The sequence below is a fragment of the Lutra lutra genome, chromosome 4 (genome assembly GCF_902655055.1).
Source record: "Lutra lutra chromosome 4, mLutLut1.2, whole genome shotgun sequence".
Taxonomy (NCBI): domain Eukaryota; kingdom Metazoa; phylum Chordata; class Mammalia; order Carnivora; family Mustelidae; genus Lutra; species Lutra lutra.
This window is the reverse complement of record NC_062281.1, coordinates 55,486,040-55,507,607: the sequence shown is the minus strand read 5'-3', so window position 1 is coordinate 55,507,607 and position 21,568 is coordinate 55,486,040.

Sequence of the window (21,568 nt, the reverse complement as noted above, 5' to 3'; positions counted from 1 at the left end):
GAGCAACATAAATGCTTCAAACAGATATTAGCAGGGAAACAAAAATAAAAAACAACAACAAAAGCCTTACTAACCACAGTATATGTTATGCACCATTCAGGATCCTGGAGACACAACGTTGAATGTGACAAAAATGATGACTGCCTTCGGGTGTTGTATTGTCCAGAACATGTCAAACATGACATGTGACCCTTGCACAGTGGTCTACCGTGCTGAGAACATCTTGCAGTCAGCAAGCAGACCAGGAGAAAACAAGTACATGGCCAAGGTGGCTGTAATTCAGAACCTGCTCTCCAGTCCCTAAGATGGAATGAAGTGAGGTTGCAGTCTTAGAAGAGAACCAGCACTGGGGCTCTGGGTGGCTCAGTCGGTTAAGTGTCTGCCTTTGGCTCAGGTCATGATCTCTGGGTTCTGGGATCGAGCCCCATGTTGGGTTCTCTGCTCAGTGGGGAATTGGCTTCTCCCTCTCACTCTTCCTCTGTGCTCTCCTCTCTCTCTCAAATAAATAAAATAAAATAAAATACTTAAAAAAAAAAAAAGAACGAAAGAAAGAAGAGAAGAGAAGAGAACCAGGACAGGCAAGGCTATGACAGGGATTCAACTACTGATATAAGGCCATGACCTGCCCACAGGAAGTAGGCAGAAGCTTGGTTACTAGAAACAAATCAGAGCCTGATCAGCAGGAAGGGTAAAGACAGGTTAGTCTTCAGGCCTAGAAATTTATAAAGCCCCCTGCAGCCTCTTATAAAGAGAAGTGACCCCAGAGATTGATGTCCCCGTGAGACTATGTTCTCATGGGCAGAGAGCCATGAAGGGACCCTACTCTAACAGGCTGTTTTCTTTCTAAGATAGCTCACAATATTTCTGTGGATGTGATGAGACATCCTGCCACCAGAAGTCCCAAACCGGAAGTGACCCAAATGATAGTCGTACACGGGGCTCTCCTCTTCCCTACCAAAGATGTTTTTTCTGAATCAGGAATTAGATGTCTCACAAGTTTTCTTGCCCAGTTATTCCACCTGGGAGTAACTGCCGCCTTCATTTCTGGAAGCTGGACTTCAGTCCTTGCTCTAAGTAGTGAATTTGCTTTAAAAAGGGAAGCAATTCTGAAGCATGTGCACACGCCGATGTGTGCTGTCTTGGATTGCAGGAGGCCCCAGCGACCCACTCAGTTCTCTGATTTGAATTCTTATCAGGGACTCAATTTCTTCAAAGATGCCATTTCATTCCCTTCTAATTCAATGACTAATCCCTTCCTATACTGCAGTAGGCGACCGCATTTCTTCGCTCTTGCCTTACTCTGGGGTTAGTTTTTCATGTGTGATATGGGAGTCGTTCTCCTTTGGTGATGCTATGTGTATGCTTATAGGCTATAATCCCCTGCGATGACTGGCACAAATAGCATACATTTGATCAAACAAATTAGAACAACTGTCTTTTGAGAAGCAATATTCTCCCGAAGAATGAGATTTTAAAACAGGATGTTTCAAGTGTCACCCCATTTTCTTTGAAGACATTTCTTCTCAAAGGAGTAATTACAAACAATAAACTTATTTGTGGGGCGCCTGGGTGGCTCAGTGGGTTAAAGCCTCTGCCTTCGGCTCAGGTCATGATGGTCCTGGGATCGAGCCCTGCATCGGGCTCTCTGCTCAGCAGGGAGCCTGCTTCCTCCTCTCTCTCTGCCTGCCTTTCTGCCTACTTGTAATCTCAGTCTGTCAAATAAATAAATAAACAAAATCTTTAAAAAAAATAAGTAAATAAACTTATTTGCTTCTAAGCTTGTACTTGGGCATTGCCAAAGCTGTCAAATATTTTACAAGTATTCCTAAATGTTTCCATGTAAGATATGTATAAAAAGGCTAAGTGAATAGCCCCTAGGTGGCTCAGTCAGTTAGGAGCCTGCTGTTCAGCTCAGGTTTTGATCCCATGGTCATAGGATAGAGTTCCATGTCAAAGTCCCTGCTCAGCGGGGAGCCTGCTTCCCCCTCTCCCACTGTTGTTCTGCCTGCTTGTGCTCTCTCTCTTTCTGTTAAAAAAAAAAAAAAGGCTAAGTGACTCTTTTGTGGGGATGTGGTAAATATTCAAGAATCAAATATTCTACACATTCTTGATGACCAATAACTTTACAAGCTTCTTTCATATATTTCAAATTATTTATCCACAAAATAGATCAGAGTTATGATGCCCATTTGGCCATGACATGTTCATGTTTATAGACATGGACCTGATGACACCCCTGATCTCCTGACCTTGAGCTCATTTTCCTATCTGAAGTGTACATGCTCAAAAACTGTTACCTAAAACACAAAGAGGGTTGCTTGGGTGGCTTAGTCAGTTAAGCGTCTGCCTCCCACTCAGGTCGTGATCCCAGGATCCTGGGATCCAGTCCTGCTTCTGGTTCCTTGGTCAGTGAGGAGCCTGCTTCTCCCCCTGCCTGCTTCTCCCTCTCCCTGCTCTTCTTGCTCTGTCTCTCTCAAATGGATAAATAAAATGTTAAACACACACACACACACACAGAGATGTGGGTGGGAGAATAATTTAAACAGGTGATGGGAATTAAGGAGGGCACTTGTCGTGATGAACACTGGGTGATGTGTGGAAGTGTTAAATATTGTACACCTAAAAGTAATCTTACACTGTATGTTGACTAACTGGAATTTTTTTTTCAAGATTTTATTCAAATTCAAGTTAGTTAACATAGAGTGAAGTACTTGTTTTGGGAGTAGAATTTAGTGATTCATCACTTGCCTACAATACCCACTAGCAACCCTCAGTTTGTTCTCTATAGTTCAAGGTTTCGTGGTTTGCCTCACTCTCTGTTTTTATCTTATTTTATTTTTCCTTCCCTTCCCCTATGTTCATGGGTTTTGTTTCTTAAATTCCACATATGAGTGATATCATATGGTATTTTTCTCTCTGACTTATTTCACTTAGCTTATACTCTCTAGTTCTATCCACGTTGTTACAAATGGCAAGATTTTGCTCATTTTGATGGCTGAGTAATATTCCTGTGTGTGTGTGTGTGTGTGTGTGTGTGTGTGTACACCACATCTTCTTTATTCATTCATCAGTCTATGGACATTTGGGTTCTTCCCATATTTTGGTTATAGTGGATAATGCTGCCATAAACATTGGGGTGTATATACACCTTCAAATGTGTATTTTTGTATCTTTTGGATAAATACCTAGTAGTGCAATTGTTGGATTGTAGGTTAGTTCTATTTTTAACTTTCTGAGAAACTTCCATACTCTTTTCCAGAGTGGCTACACCAGTTTGCATTCCCACCAACACTGTAAGAGGGTTTCCCCTTTCTCTGCATCCTTACCAACATCTGTTTTTTCCTGAGTTGCTCATTTTAACTATTCTGACCAGTGTGAGGTGGTATCTCATTATAGATTTTAATAAAAACTTTAAAAAACAACAAAATACAAAGAATTTCCAATTAAAGCACAACTGTCACCTGCTTTATTTTTCATTATGTTTCTATCTTATAAGGAAACTAAGTTATATTCTGAATTTTTAAAAATATTTTTAGTGGAACGTTTATTCAAAAAAGAAAAGCTGACTTCTGAATGGCAGTTTGATCATCACTTTTAATGATGTGTTTACAGTAAGGACAATTCATAGTCTGTATTAGTCTTTTCTGGCTGCTGTAACAGAATACCATGGGCTAGGTGACTTATAAACAACAGAAATTTTTTTTTAAATATTTATTTATTTGACAGACAGAAATCACAAGTAGGCAGAGAGGCAGGCAGAGAGAGAGGAGGAAGCAGGCTCCCTGCTGAGCAGAGAGCCCGATGTGGGGCTCGATCCCAGAACCCTGGGATCATGACCTGAGCTGAAGGCAGAGGCTTTAACCCACTGAGCCACCCAGGCGTCCCTAAACAACAGAAATTTATTTCTCACTGTTCTGGTGGCTGGAATTCCAAGGTCAAGATGCCAACATGGTCACATTCTAGTGAGAGCCCTCTTCTTGTTCCTGATCTTGTTGTGTCCTCCCATGGCAGAAAGGATGAGATAATCTCTCTGAGCCCCTTTTATAGGAGAACTGATTCCATTCATAAAGGCTCTGCCCTCATGACATCACTTCCCAAAGATCCCACTCCCTCATACTGTCACAGTTGGGGGGTTAAGAGTCAACATATGAATTTGAGGGGATACATTCAGACTATAGTATAGTCCTTTGGAATCTTCTTGCTAGGTATTTTTACATTTTTCATATGTGGATCTCTTTTTTATCATGAAAGAATTTCAGAGAAATCCAGACTTACAGACATAGATAAAAATGCTAAGCAGTACAAGAAGTTGCCAATATTAAAACAGAAAAAATTTATGGCAGTGAGATAAATTGCTATTGTCCTGAGTGGCTAAGGGAAGTGAGGTTATCTCTTGGTAAAAATTTGTCCTGAAATGACTGTATTCTTTCTAAGAATGCTCAGATGGTTACCTCTTTACTGAGTTAGAAATTTTTATATCAAAATAGACCTTAAGAACACCCAAAAGTAGGATAAAACTCTTTATTTCCTCATCCATGTAGTCTTCCTGAGGTTTCAAACTGGGAAGGCTAATCACCAAGGACTCCTTACCACGGAAGGTGACCAGAAGAATACAAAGCTGTCCAGCTCTTAATCACTATCCTATCCTGTTTCTCACTGTACTGTGTAAGTAAACATACACAGACAGCCACACACAATGTGATTTTCACATGACAGTCACTGCAATAAGGACTTGTGCATGTTATTTCCCTATATCACCATTATAAATGAGGCATAACTTCATTATTTTTGTTCTATTTTTGTATCAAAGTTTCCTAATTTCAGAAATACAAATTGGAGTTCTATTAAACTCTCTCTGTGCTAATACATGAGATGGGTTACATAATTGGGTAAATAATTAGGCCTTTTAAAAGAGTTAAAGATGAAATTGCCCAAAGGAATCAAAATCGATGAGAGTAAAGTCCTCCCAAGGAAGAAACTTGTACATCCAAAGTCAGTAGATGAGAGTAATTGAAGACACTGCAAAGATGAAGCTACCTACGCAGTTTTAACAAGATTAAGGAGTAAATAGCACTGCAAAAGGCTTTACTGTAAACTTCCGAGAAAATAAATCTATAAGTAATCTCATTTTCATGCTTGAAAGTGTATTTGGAAGAACAAGGTTGCTGAATTTCTATTAAAAATCAGATATAGACAACCTCCAATGATGAGTGATTGTAAAGCTCAGCTTTGTAGCTCTGAACGGGGATTGCAAAAAGCCATTTTCCTCTCTTTCTCTCTTTCTCACACCCACACACAAATATACACACACACATACACACTGATGCACAAAACGCAATTTGCATTTTTATTCTACTTGCCAATATTCGTAACTTAATCACTAACCAAATGCCTGTCTCACCATGTTTTGTACTTTCTTTCTGTCCCCTTCTTTATTCATGGGGGCATAGGGTCTTGCAACCAAGAAAGTCAAGTAAGTTATCAACTTTAATATGTTTCAACACAAATATATCAAAAATTTCCTGTTAAGTGATGCCAATATGCCATACTCACACAAAGAAAAATATATATATATTAGGTGGGAAATATTAATATGTGAGATTTACAGAAGACCTACTATGTGCCAGGCTCTTTGTAAGAATTACTTATAATTCTATGTGTAACACTATGTCTGCATTTTAACTTGAGGAAACCAAGACACAAAGACCTTAAAAGATGTGCCCCAGTTCCTAGAAATAGAAGTGAAGAAGTCAAGATTTAAACCCTTTTCTGCCTGACCCCAGGAGACCTTATTTTTCCTGTAGCACTAATCTGTCCTATAAGGACATGAGACTCAGCAAAATGGAGCCCACAATCTCTAGGAATCTTCGTGACTAGAACGAGTCACATAAAATGATTAAGAATATCAAAACAAATGGAGTTGGAGTGAGAAGAAAGGTAAAAATCACAGACTACCCAAGACATATTCACCTATGAAATAATTGCTTTTCTTTAAACAGAAGTCACAAAAAAGTTACATTAAGATAGTATTTGAACATACATAAACGTTTGTTGCTATTGTTGTTGTCTCTGATGATCGCCTTCTCCCCTCCTCCTTCTCTTTCTCCTCCTCTAAAAACTGCCTCACTGCTATCTTCGGTAATGGACTCTTGCTGCCATCACCTTGCCTCCTCCTTGACCACAGATGGTTGAACCAGTAGTATAAATCTGACTGAAACCATTCAGGTTTCCTCTCCCAGGAATTTATTTGGTAATTGCACATCATCTCTGTTAGCATCAAGTTAAGTGGACAGTTAGAGGTCAGGGAAGGCCATTTTATAGTACGTGCACAAGTAAGTCAACCTGTTAAAGAGAGAGGAAAATAAAAAGGCCAAGAGAGAAAGACAGCAGAGATGGATCGACAAGGACCCAGAGGAAGGGTGGCAGAGAGAGTGAGGATGTAGTGGATTGGAATAACTTTCCATTTCTGACTCCAACTCTTCATGAGCTCTGACTTCTGTTCCTCTCACTAGGTTGGTATTTATTTTCAACATATCCTATTTTTGCTTATGTTAATTTGAATGGATTTTGATCAGTGGTAAAAGTGATGGTGGATTATAACATAAATGCCTTCCAAAATAAAAGGAGACTAAGAAAATGTGAGGGAAAAACTCAAGATCCACATTCTAATTCATTTACTTTAGGAGAAATCACAAGGGTGACTTCAGATTGAAGTTGTTCTTATGATGCTGTTGATTGATTCCACTTGGACATCCATTGTGTATGCTCAAGTCATCCGAGAGTTTGGCCTGTATACTTCCTTAAGGGCTTTCTGGAACATTTTCCTGCAGTGCTACTACAATGCACAAAATTGTAGGTTGGTGGACTGAAAGGATTAAAGAGCTTCTTTTATTAGCCAGCTTTCTACTAAGAAATGACTTGAGTATTCGCCAAAAGAGAGGACTCTAACAAAGACTGCGAAACCTGGATACTGTTGACGCAACAGTGGAAACTGTTAATGTAAGTTTTCAAGCAATCAGGTCTTCAGGGAAGCATATATAAACTGGGGAAGAAATAAAATATCTTCTACTTCTTCCAGAGGAAATAATAATTTTTGGTGTCAATACTGATAATTCTAAAAGAAATGTGAGCCTACCTCCAAGCATGTCCACGCAGCTATTCTGTTTCCTTGGACTTTATTTGCCTCACAAGCCATCATTTGGCTATAGGGAGTTCTTCTCAAGAAATATGCATGAGTCCAAAATGGACTAAGAGCTGTATTTTCCCCACTTTTATGTTAAATGCAATTGTCTGACTCACAAATCTTGTCAGTCTGATGTAGCTGAATTTCTTGTCTCTTGAGAATTGCTTCTTACCACTGGTTTGGGATTTGAAATCTGAAACCATGTTCTTGTCCTATGGCTATAATGGTGAGACTGATTTCTATGATGAGTCTACAATAAAAATCATCTTTTCCATGTAAGCACGCACACACACCATGCTGATTTACACACAGTTCTTCCATGCCATGTAGTCAAGCATTTAGGGCCCTGGGAACAAGGAGTAACCCAAGGGAGGAAACCTCTGCCCATGTGGGAAAATTCTCAGATACAGAATAGAGAGAGAACTCAAAGTTTCTGTTTTCATAAGATACCCTAGCCTTAAACATGAAATGCAGTGTTTCTTCTTCACGAGAACCTAAAGAATCCATTATCCTAGTGCTCTGCCTTTCACATGAGTAATTTTCTTTCCTTATTTGCATCTACTCAACCAGATATGTGGGTCTTCTAGCACGACTTTGAAAATACAAATTAAAACAAAGAAGACTAATAATAATCACAGAATAGAAATAAAATAAATATAATTGTTCTATCTTGACTTCATTGATTTTTTTACATCTTATTTTTGAAGAATCCAAGTCCACATGTATACCTTTGCAAATGCTGTGCATAGGTCAGTAACCTTTATATTGAAAATATATTGAAATGGTTTCTGTGTATCTGTCTCTCTCATTAGAGTATAAGCTCCTAGTTACAGTATCTATGCCTTATACAATTTTGTGGTATGGCATAAGATAGTGTCTTGGAAATTTTGCCTCTGTTTTTAAACTGTTTACACTTAGATAAGACCTAACATGAAATTTCTTTTTTTTTTAAAGATTTATTTTATTTATTTATTTATTTATTTGACAGAGAGAGAGAGAGAGAGAGATCACAAATAGGCAGAAAGGCAGGCAGAGAGAGAGGGAAGCAGGCTCCCCACAGGGCAAAGATTCCGATCCCAGGACACTGAGATCATGACCTGAGCCAAAGGCAGAGGCTCAACCTACTGAGCCACCCAGGCACCCCCTAACATGAAATTTCTATAGTCAAAATCAAAATGAGTTTAAGCTGACATTATTTGAAATGAAGGCAGTTGTGTCTGTTAAATACTGACGTAAACATCTAGCTCTGGTACAGAAATACTTATAGGAACTTTGACCCTTATTTTTTTTAATAATTTTTTTATTATGTTAGTCACCATACAGTACATCATTAGTTTTTGATGTAGTGTTCCATGATTCATTCATTCCAGGGCTCCATGCAGTAATAACCATCACCAGGCTCACCCATACCTCCACCCCCCTCACCTCTAAAACCTTCCTTTTGATTCCCAGAGTCCACAGCCTCTCATAGTTCATCTTCTCTGATTTTCCCCCCTTAATTTTTCCCTTCCTTCTCCTAATTTCCTCCATGCTATTCCTTATGTTCCACAAGTAAGTGAAACCATATGATAATTGACCTTCTCTGTTTGACTTATTTCACTCAACATAATCTCCTCCAGGTCCATCCCTGTTGATGCAGATGTTGGATATTAATCCTTTCTGATGGCTGAGTAATATTCCATTGTATATATGGACCACATCTTCTTTATCCGTTAGTCTGTTGAAGGACCTCTCAGCTCTTTCCACAGTTTGACTATTGTGGACATTGCTGCTATGAACATTGGGATGGATATGGCCCTTCTTTTCACTACATCTGTATCTTTGGAGTAAATACTCAGTAATACAATTGCTGGGTCACAGGGAAGCTCTATTTTTAACTTTTTGAGGAACATACACACTGTTTTCAAAGTGACTGTACCAACTTGATTCCTACCAAGAATGTAAGAGGGTTCCCCTACTCTACAACCTCTCCAATATTTGTTGTTTCTTGTCTTGTCGATTTTTGCCATTCTAACTGGTATAAGGTGCTATCTCAATGTGGTTTTGATTTGAATTTCCCTGATGGATAATTATGGTGAACATTTTTTCATTTGTCTGATAGCCATTTGTATGTCTTCTTTGGAGAAGTACATGTCTTCTGCCCATTTTTTGACTGATTATTTGTTTTTTGGGTGTTGAGTTTCAGAAGTTCTTTATAGATCTTGGATACCAGCCCTTTATCTGTAGTGTCATTTGCAAATATATTCTCCCATTCCTTGGGTTGTCCTTTTGATTTGTTGACTGTTTCCTTTGCCGTGCAAAGGTTTTTATCTTGATGAAATCCTAAAAGCTCATTTTCACTTTTGTTCTCCTTATCTTTGGAGACATGTTTTGAAAGAAGTTGCTGTGGCTGATGTGGAAAAGGCTACTGCCTATGTTCTCCTCTAAGATTTTGATGGATTCCTGTCTCACATTGAGGTCTTTCATCCATTTAGAGTTTATCTTTGTGTATGGTGTAAGAGAATGGTCAAGTTTCTTTTTTTTTTTTTCAAGTTTCATTCTTCTTATATAGCCATCAAATTTTTCCAGCACCATTTATTGAAGAGACTGTCTTTTTTCTATTGGGAAAAAAAAATTTTTTTCCCGCTTTGTTGAAGATTATTTGACCATACAGTTGAGGGTCTATATCTGGGCTCCCTATTCTGTTCCATTGATCTACAACAAATATGGGATTGTAAATTAGTGAGAAAAGATGGACATTTTTAAATGACATTGGAATAAAGAATAGCTATTTGGAAAAAGAAAACTGAATTTTCATTTCACACTGACTCCAAGGAGATCCAAGACCTAAAATATAAAAATTAAATTAAGTTAAGGAAATTATGCAATGGAGAAATAAAATAAGGGTAACTTTCTTTATGACTTGGAAATTGGAAAAATATCCCTGATTTGCAATTTAAAAACAATAAAAGGAATAATAAGTTTGACTAAACTAAAATTTTGAAAAAACTCATATAAGAAAAAATATCATAATCAAAAGCAAAGGACAAACTAAAAAAAGATATTTATAACTAATATCATAGACAAAGGGATGATGTTTTTATGACATGAAGATATCTTAAAAATTTAGACAAAAACCAAACAACAACCAGATAGAAACAGGGACAATCGATGTGAACAAACAATAAACAGAAGAATGAAACATATAACAAGTTGCTTAACCTCAACCATACATGAACATTTTATTAAGATATCACCTCCAATTGGGAAACATCCAAAATTTTTACAATATCTATTTTATTTTGATGAAAAAAATCCATGGCAGATAAGAATACAAAGAAGTTAACAGTGATAAAGGGGGATGTGACAGTAATTAAAAGAACTATTTATGCATTTTTTTAAACTCACTTCTAAATATCTGTAAAGAAATGGCAAAAGTATGAAATATGAAATATTTTATGTACAAAGTTATTCTTTGCAAAATTATTTTTAAAAACCAGGGTGCCTGGGTGACTCAGTTGGGTAAGCACCTGGCTCTGGGTTTTGGCTCAGGTCATGATCTCAGAGTCCTGGGATCCAGCCCTTAGGGGCTCTGTGCTAAGCCAGGAGTCTGCTTGAGATTCTCCCCTCCGCCTCAGCCCCTCCCCCCAAAATAAATCATTCTTAAAAATATATATTTTTAAAACCAGAAACAGGGAGTCACTCAAATGCTGGTTAAATTAATTATGGTAAATTAAATAGTATCTAACCATAAACAGGACTGAAAAAGATTGCTATACACTGATGTGAAATGATCTCCAAAATATATAAAGTGGAAAAAAACTCAGAATAGCATATATAATATGCAATCTTTAGTATTAGTAAGAATTTTCATTTAGCAAATTACACTTGTAAAAAGAATTTTTGGTGTTAAACTTGTACTAATCACAACTTGTTACCAAAAAAAATGGATAGCTACAGAAAAAGAGAGGGAAGAGGATGGAATACATTGGAATTGAAGCAAGAACCCTAAAATATGAAAACAAAAAGAAAAAATAAGCCTAATTATATATCTAGTTAAAGACATAAGCACACACCCACAAAAAATTGTTTTTCCACATAGTGTTTTGACTTTTCATACTTAATGGAATAAGATGTATTTCATGGACAAATAGAGTTCAAAAGAAATTTTAACAGTAGTCTATTTGTTGGTAATAATATTGGTAAGTTTATTTTGACATTTTATGTGTATATATGCAAATATATAATGAAGTTTAATATTATTATATAGTAAAATGCAAGAGAAAAGTAGAAAATCAAAAATTTGACTTAAATATTTTAATGCTAAATCTGAGTTTGAAATATCATTATAAATTCATAATTTTTTTCTCCTTTGAAAAAATACAAGTGCCCTAGTTCTGTCTACTGAAGAGACCTAGAAGTCATGATAGCCAAATAATACTGAACACAACTAGCGTTATGGTTTCCAAATGCCATTTCCTTCTAAAAGGATTCAGGAATTTCAGAGGAAGACTTGATTCTAAGTGTGAATCTGTAAATATACAAGGTGAACATTTTGCTGTGTCAAGGAGGAAGGAAATTGTCAAAGTCAAAGAGTCATTTCCAAAGGCTACACACTAAGCCAACATGAAGGGGTGCCTATTGGCCAAAGTTGAAATGATCTGACTGTCAAATACAATAATGAATGTAATTGTTTAAAACATTTAATGTAAGTGTATTTTAAATGAGTAAATAATAAGAAAAAAGAAAGAAAGCAAAAAAAATCTATTAATAAACATTTTTAAAAACCTTACTTCAAAAAATGTCAATTAAGAGGATAAAATTGAGTGTCCATCTGTCATTACTATTTAAGAGAACCAAAATCATTCTTCCTCTTCTTTTTTTTTTTAATTTTGTTTGTTTATTTATTTATTTGTTTATTTATTTGACAGAGAAAGAGCACATGCAAAGCAGGAGAGGGGCAGAGGGAGAAGAAGAAGGAGACTCCCCGCCAAGCAGGAATCCTGATGCAGGGCTCAATCCCAGGATGCCCAGATCATGACCTGAGCCCAAGGCAGATGCTTAATCAACTGAGCCACCCAGGTGCTCCCCAAAGTCATTCTTCTTAATTAGAGAAAGTTTTTCTTTGTAGTATGGTGTGGATGAATTTATGGGATTGTAATGTAGAATTCGTAAAAACCTGTTTTATACCCTGAAATGAAATAATGGATTCAAACCTCATCAATAGATGAAATCATTACATGACAGAGGCCTTTACAATGGAGGGAGGGACGAGGCTGCCACCACCCAAAACCCCTTGACCATTTATGGCATCACAAAAATTTAGACAATGCATGCACCTTAATGTGTTGTGATATAAGGCATCCTGTGCCACCTGTGAGAGATTCTTACCAAAAAGTTTGGGGGAATTACAATGACGGGAATAAGACATACCCATGAATGGAGGTACCCGGAACATTACCAGCAGCCATTACCCAGAAATTTACATACCACACACATTCCACAGTCATAAGCATTTTTTGAAAATAGATGAAAATGCCCTCTTCCCTGATTACTGTCAGTCAGCTCCAGGACAGGTAGCTAGCTCTCTCTGAGATCTGCAGGCAGAAGGAAGGAAATAATAAAGAAAAAAGTACAAATCAATGAAATATGAAACAAAGTACAATAGAAAAAAAATCAATGAAACCAACAGTGAGAATGACCCAGAAAAAAAGAGCAAAGATACAAATTACCAATGTCAGGAAGAAAAAGAACACTTAAAAGAGAAATCTGAATAGACATTATAAAAATAATAGGGAATTAATGAACATTTGCATTGTTTGAAAAACAAAGAACTCTATGTATGATACTTATACAAATACACTAGAAAGGGGATGCAGATGGAACGAGAGTCATAGCTTCTGGCTTGTCTGAAGATTCAGGACCTCCCAAGAAACCTGAACTTTCCTGGGTGCATGACTTTTTCCGCTCTCTTTAGAAAAGAAATAGAAATCCCATAGAAATACACACAATGAGACAAATCAAGATGTAAGAAGAGCTTCTTATGAAAAAATAAATAAATAAATTATATATTTATATATATATATATATATATATATATATATATATATATATATATATATATAAAACTTCAAATTGAGCCCATAGCTTGACTTGGAGAAGTCCTACTGAAAAAAACACTGCTTAAAAATAGCACATAGTGAAAAAATAAGGAGAGCCTGGGTCTCTTAGTCAGTTAAGCAACCAACTCCTGGCTTCCACTGACCATGTCAAGGTGGAGAGATTAAGCCCCATGTCCAGCTCATCAGGGAATCCACTTGAAGAGTCTGTCCCTCTGCCACTCCCACCACTCGCTCTTGTGCACACACTCTCTCTCTAAAGCAAATAAATCTTTAAATACATAAACCACCCAACCCAGAATCTTCATTGATCTATTAGCCTAATCTGAGGAAGTAAGATGAATTAATAATATTTTTAAATTTTTACATTTTTATTTTTATTTTTTAAAAATCCAATTTAAGGGTTTCTGGGTAGCTCAGTGGGTTGGGCTCTGATTCTTGATTTCTACTCAGGTCATGATCTCAGGGTTTCAGATGGAGCCCTGTGTCAGGCTCCAGGCTCAGTGGGAAGTCTGCTGGAGACTCTCTCTTTCTCCCACCCCATGTCCCTATGCCCTTCCCCACCCCCTGCACACTTGCACTCTCTCCTCAATAAACAAATCTTTTAAAATAATAATTAATTAAGTAAATAATTACAAATCCATATTTAGAGAAAGTCCCAAGAACAGTTAACTCCTATATGACCTTCACCTACATTCATTGTTAACATTTATACAGTTTATACATCTCTCTCCTTTCTCTCTTTATATATATGTTATACATACTCATAAAAATAATAAAATAATTATTAAAAATGCTATGCCAGGGGCGCCTGGGTGGCTCAGTGGGTTAAGCCGCTGCCTTCGGCTCAGGTCATGATCTCAGGGTCCTGGGATCGAGCCCCGCATCGGGCTCTCTGCTCAGCGGGGAGCCTGCTTCCTCCTCTCTCTCTGCCTGCCTCTCTGCCTGCTTGTGATCTGTCTCTGTCAAATAAATAAATAAAATCTTTAAAAAAAAATAAATAAAAAATAAAAATGCTATACCATTTGAAAGTTGATTACAGATATTATGACCCTTTATTTTTATTTTTTTAATTTTTGATACTTTATTTTAAATACTTCCATGTTTACCTCTTAAGAATATACTCTCTTACATAACCTCAGTGCAGTCATCAAACTCAGAAAAATCGATAGTAATATAATGTCACAATAGCATAAACTACACTTTTATCACATACATTCTTTTTTTTTTTTTAAAGATTTTATTTATTTGTCAGAGAGAGAGAGGAGAGAGAGCGAGCACAGGCAGACAGAATGGCAGGCAGAGGCAGAGGGAGAAGCAGGTTCCCTGACGAGCAAGGAGCCCGATGTGGGACTCGATCCCAGGAAGCTGGGATCATGACCTGAGCCGAAGGCAGCTGCTTAACCAACTGAGCCACCCAGGCGTCCCACATACATTCTTTATATAATTTTGTTCTTGACCTAGAATCCATTCCAGAATCATCCATTGCAATTAGTTATCATGTCTTTTCAGCAGTTACTCATCAGTCTTTGCCTTTATGACATTGATATTTTTTAAGAATACGAGTGTCTTACAGACTCCATCAGTATGGGCTTTTTGATGTTTTTGTCACAATTAATTTGTGTATGTTTGGCAGAAATGTCAAGTAACTGAGGATATGTCCTTAGTGTGTCACATCTAGAGGTACATGATGCTTATTTATCATATTACTAGTGACGTTAACTTCAATCGCTTGGCTCAGTTGGCTTCTGCAAGGTTTCAAGGTTCCATGTAAAATCATCAATATTTCCTCTGTAATTAGTAAGTAATCTGTGAGGAAATACTCTGAGAGAGTTTAATTATCTCTTCCCCATCAAACTTTCACCTAGCAGTTTTAGCATTTATTAATGATTCTTGCCTAAGTCAATGATCACTATGGCAATTGCAGAATGATTTTTTTCTAACTTTATCTTCCCTTCTACATTAATTATATAAAATTCCATGGTAAAGAAGAGCTTTTCCTTCTCTCCCATTTATTTTTCTATCATCAGTGGAGACCCAGGAATTCTATTTTATTTAATGAATTCTTAGCCATTGCTGCTATATTTTATCGATGCTCAGATTGCCCCAGATTTGGTCATTAAGATTTCTTCAAGCCGGCTCCTGTGCCCTTTTTATAATATCCATTAGTTTTAGAACTTCCTTCTGTTGAGGTCCATTATCAAAGGAGCGAGACTGATACAATGTGAAGGTCAAGCAAAGCTTTATTTCATGCCAGCACCGAGAATCAAACCGACTGGTCAGGGCATCTCTTACAGAGAGAGCGACGACCCCCAGCCTCACAGACTAGCTTTTATAAAGCAAAGGCCATGTGGTTGAGCCTGGCCAATGAGATTGTAATACACAGAGAAAGTTGCATAGTCATGCTAGGTCACACACGGGTGGCCAATTGAATTACAATCTACCCTATAGTAGCTATTTGAACTAGCCTATCACTTTGGTCAGAATTGGTGCTCAAGTTGGTGCCCGAAAAGGTGGGGCCCACATTCTTTGGTGGTTAGAGAGATAGTATGTGTGCTTTACTGATTGGATGCTTCCATCTGGCCTGACTCGTCCTTGCATCTGGGCTCTGTTATCTCTGCCTAACCTGACCCGTTCTTGTATCTGGGCTCTGTTATCAGGGACTGGTCGGCTACATTTTACTGGTTTCCCAAACTTGTTTCTAAGTAAATTCCTCTGGGGGGGCGGGGGGAGGGCAGGGTCATTTTAAGTTTACTGCACAAACAACAAAATGGCTGTTTTACTGAGATGGAGTCGTTCTGGCTAAGTAGGCCCTTACACTTTCTTTTTGACTCAATAACGTGCTTCAGACTCATCTTGAATTTTCTCCGTCTCAGCCAAGTCTCTAAGGTATTCAGAAACCACTACATGGTTTGTTTAAATCTATGTAGACTGTTCATTCTCATATCAATAAGTTTATGTCTCCTCAATATACACTCTCAAGGAAACTTCTTCCTAGTTATTAGATGGCTTTCTCATGCTCGCTACATAAAAATGTGGCATATATTTTGGCAAGATCACACTGCCCAAGCTCCTTTTAGTGGAGAATGGTATTTCAAAATCATATTCTGGGAGCATCTGGGTGGCTCAGTTGCTGAGTATCTGCCTTCAGCTCAGGTCATGATCCCAGGGTCCTGGGACTGAGCCCCATATCAGGGTCCCTGCTCAGCAGGAATCCTGCTTTCCCACCTCTCCCCCTGCTTCTGTTCCCTCTCTTGCTGTCTCTCTCTATATATCAAATAAATAAATAAATAAGTAAAATCTTAAAAATGAAAACAAACTCTGGGTGCTAGCTGTTCTCGTTATACCAGTGTATAATTGCTTCTAAGTGCATTGAGTAGATAAAACTAAGAAGCACAGACTTTTATTATATATATGGTATATTTTAAATCATGAATTAAGAAATGCATATATATTTTTATACTATGAATTGTTATATGTCTAATTCCAATCTAATACCACAATATTCTTTTCCACCTTCCCAAATTCCACATTTGTATATCTCTTCTGCCACAGAGGCAAACTGTCTGGCTCCCAACAATAAGGTTAACATTGGTTCAGTTTCTCATTCATAGGATGTATGTACAAAATGATTCCAGAATTTCCACATCCATATTATACATGTAAGAAATAATTAAGAAATGTTCAAGGTTTTGTTTTTTGGATTTGGGGGTAGTTGTTTCAGATTTGGGCAAAGGGTTTATAGTTTTGTTGTCTTTAAACTGAGATTATAGAATCAAAGCACTGTGTTTAAAAGTTGTGAACTAATGGTATTTATAATTAGAACAGTTAATATTTATGGAAGAATTTAATCCTCCTTATCTTAAAGTTCTACCCTAGACTTAATTATGATATAATGTACATACAAAATCCCCATAAATTCTCACTTTCTTATTGACCAACCTTATCCTTACCACATTTTGATCTTATCAGGTGTTTTCAAAACCTAGCATCATATACAATCATATCCAACAGGTGCAAGCTTTATTTCCTAAAGAGATACCAGTGAACATATCCCTATATAATACACAACCAGTAGACTGATTACATAGGGAAAGACACCAGTGAAAGTCAGTTTTAGAACTGTATTGAAAACAGGGTCATTTCAAGTGTTTCAAACACCAACGCTGTTCTTAAATTCCAGAACATATAATCCATGGATTTATACCTCCCAAAACAAATGTACCAAGGAGTTTATAATCTAGATAACAATTTCCATTGGAGGTCTAATTCAGAAACAGGAAATTTACAGAAATAAAATGACAATTACAACAGACAATTGCCATAGCTACTAAAATTGCCAATTGTGGAATTTCTTATCTGGTCCAGATCCTCCTAAAGAGTATTAACCCAAACACATCTAATGCAAAATCAATTGAACTCTAGGCCTCCCACAATTATATACATTAAAGACCTCATGATAACCAATAGAATGTCAAAAATGGAAAGTGACAGGTCACTAATAATGTAAATTATAATTCAACTACCTTGTCATAAATCAATGCAGACCATCACATCATTTGTTTAAAACTACCGAGGATGTTCTTTGCAATTAGACCAATTACAATTAGGAAGCAACTAGTACCAGCTGATTATTTTTATGCTCTCTCAATATACACACATGGGACTATTTTTCCTATATAATTAGATCGGCCTTCCATGCTAATGATATCAAAGTATGATTTACAATTTGAGAAGATCATATTGCCTTTCTGAGGATTCAAGACAAATCCCTCTACATCTCATATTTTTGGTGAGAAACCTGGCTAGGTAACTTATCAGAAAGATCCAAGACACCAGATATCATGAAAATATCGTTCTCAGACTGAAATGTGTGATCCCCAATTTACAACAGACTATAACTATGTGACAAATAAAAGAGCTTAGGCTTTAGAAGTCCACTCAACCCGCAAAAATTTGTTGGCTAGAATAGTTCCAGCTAATAAAATTGTCCCTGACTATTTACAGGCCAACCAAATCCTGAGTCAATACAATAACTAACGCCTGGGAAACACTTCAGGAAAAGTGGAATCATTTATTTGGCAGGGTAGGGGGCAGCGGTGAGGGGTAGAAAATGGCACATAGTTGTTAAGGTTGGCCAAATAGATCCATGAGATTTATACTCCTTGTTGGTTCTGGGCAAATTAAAAATTAGATACAAAGTGGGATTGCAAATACATCTTGCCTTTTCTACTTTTCTACTTTTCTACTTTTCTTTTCTACTTTTCTACTTTTCTATATGCTTAAAAATTACCCCACTGCCACTATACCAGAGTGACATTTGCTGGTGCTGTCACCATTTAAAAAAAAAAAAAAACTGAAGCTATTACAGCTCACTTAGCCCACTTTGGACAAAAGGACAATGGTGTTATTATAAGAGAAAAAAGGTACAGTCAGTTTGACTAAGGAGGAGAATTCAGCGAAGTCCAGCCAAGAGTTCAGCAATAGCCATATCCAGAAACAAAACACATCATTTTCAGTAATAAGAGTTATCAGAATACTCATAAATAACTACAGTTGCTTTCCCTGATAAGGAATATTTTTGCTTCAGGAACATTTTCCCCCTGGTAAGTTTTAACTAATAGTTGAATACATGATGCTTGAACTCAAGGCTAATGTTACTGTCAAATTGAATTTTTGATGAAATAGCTTTTTAAAAATCCTACCTACATCTATTAATTCAATTCCATTTGATAATAAAGCAGAACAGGGGTGAGGGAAGTTAAGATGGTCAGAGACTGAGTTAATAAATGATTAATGGCAAAATATCACTGGAAAGCAGTATAATAAAATGTTTTTGCTTTTTCCTTCCATAATTCATCCTCCTCCTCCTTGTGTGATTTAAAATAAAGTTCTTAGGCAACTACTGTTAACAGTATTCACAGCGTAATGCTCATAGTGGGACTTCTGTTTAAAAAATAAAATAAGGGGCTCCTGGGTGGCTCAGTGGTTAAAGGCCTCTGCCTTCGGCTCAGGTCATGGTCCCGGGGTCCTGGGATCAAGCCTCCCGTCAGGCTCTCTGCTCAGCAGGGAGCCTGCCTCCTCCTCCTCTCTCTCTCTGCCTGCCTCTCTGCCTGCTTGTGATCTGTCAAATAAATAAAAATCTTTTAAAAAATTAAAAATAAAAAATAAATAAAATAAAATAAAATGGGACCTATGAGTTAAGTAGAGTGAGTCATACTTCCCCTAGGTTTTTTCCTCCAGCACTTCAGTATTGTAGCCATTGTGTTCCCACTCAAATGTTGTAAGTAAAATGCTGAGTGGAATCCCAAGGGGAATCAACTTCCCAGCTTCAGTGATGTCCAACTAATACTCTTCTTAGACTCAAGCTGTAAATCAACTCATAGAGAGAAGGAAACAGTCATAGTAGTTGCTGCCAAGATAGCAAACAGGTTTTCAACATACCAATTTAATGTAAAGATTCAATATATTTAATTTATATTAAGTCCTTCTTACGATTAGAACAAATTTGTTTTCAGAGAAGTTCAATTATAAAATCATCGATAGGACTTACTAATTTCAATAGGTCATTTTCCTTCCAGGTAAATTATACTAATTACTAATATGTACAAGTCCCATTTGAACATAAAGAAACCCTAGGTACAAAAAAGGAGATAGTAATTAACTAAGCACTCTTCATCTTTAAATAATTGATCTAAGGAGAAATAATAAGATATGTTCATTTACCATTGCAGAAAACAACTCTAACATGTTGGAAAATCCTGAACAATACAGATTTCATTATTAATAAGAAACACTAACTCTCCCTCCTCAGATGTTTTTCCTTTTAAATAAAACATATTGGAAAAATGCTACTAAAGAATATTTGATTCTTCTTACTTTTCATTAATCTATAAGGGTTTAAGTATAGCAAAATAGGGGTGCCTGGGTGGCTCAATAGGTTAAAGCCTCTGCTTTTGGCTCAGGTCATGATCCCGGCAGGGAGCCTGCTTCCCTTCCTCTCTCTCTGCCTGCCTCTCTGCCTACTTGTGATCTCTCTCTGTCAAATAAATAAAATCTTAAAAAAAAATTTAAATAAATAAATATAGCAAAATAGTCAAAATGGTAGTCAATTAACTATTTTTTCATCGTATTATTTTAGATGCATTTCTAGATATCTTCAGCTATAGCTGCATTCCCAACCACCTAAAAAAATTCTTTGGCCTTTTTCCCCCCCACAAACTTCCTTTGTAATCAACTGAGGCCAGACTCTAACAATATTTTTTGTATCTACTAACTTCTAATAATTACTTTAGGATTCTTTCCCAGACACTTGATTATTAATAGCAGAAAATCATATGACTACATTAGATTACATCAGCTAATCCTCCAAAGCAACTGTTCTTCTCCAGTTTGGAAAGAAATCAACACCTCAGTTCTCCTCCCTGAGATAATACACAATACACTGTAACCCACAGTAATTAAAATCTCTGTTAGCATATCTTGACTTCCACAACTTCCTCTTCCGGCTGTTAAAGATTTTAAAAAGTTAACAAGGGTCTTCTACCGATGTGAGTTCTATCCACCTATGTCCTTTAGGAAATGGGCAGTATATAAATAAAGGAGCAATAGTAAACAGCTTATTCACTGCTCCCAACATGAGCTAAGCAAAGAAAGGTGGTTGAAAGTATCACAATGGTTTCACCACGTTCAATCCTTTTGAATTATGTTCAAGTGTTTTATTATTGTCATTGTTAGTTCACGAGCATTTACAGACTTACAACCATGTGAATCATGAAGCCAAGCACTAAAAAGGACATAAAAATATACACTACCCAGTTCCTACCCTTAAAAATTTTAAACGTATTGGAAATCACAAACATAGTAGGTATAATTTATTAAGCATCCATAGTGATTTAGGCTGGTTATACATGATAACACTTACCCTACCCCAAATCCTGGAGGATAGGTAACTTTGGGCCTTATTATACATTTTACAGACCTAGTACCTATTCCTTAATTTGGGTATCCACCCATCCTTATCAAAACCACTTGCTTCAGGCAACTGGGTGGCTCAGTTGGTTAAGCATTCGCCTTCAGCTCAGGTCATGATCTCAGAGCCCTGGGATCCAGCCCCAAATTGAACTCCTTGCTCAGCCAGGAGTCTGCTTCTCCCTCTGCCTGCTGCTCCCCCTGCTTGCACTGGCTCTCTGACAAATAAATAAATAAAGTTTAAAAAAAAAAACACTTGCTTCAGGGAAAGCTGATTCTTATCTCCAGACTGTTAGGGCCTACTCTACCTCTATGT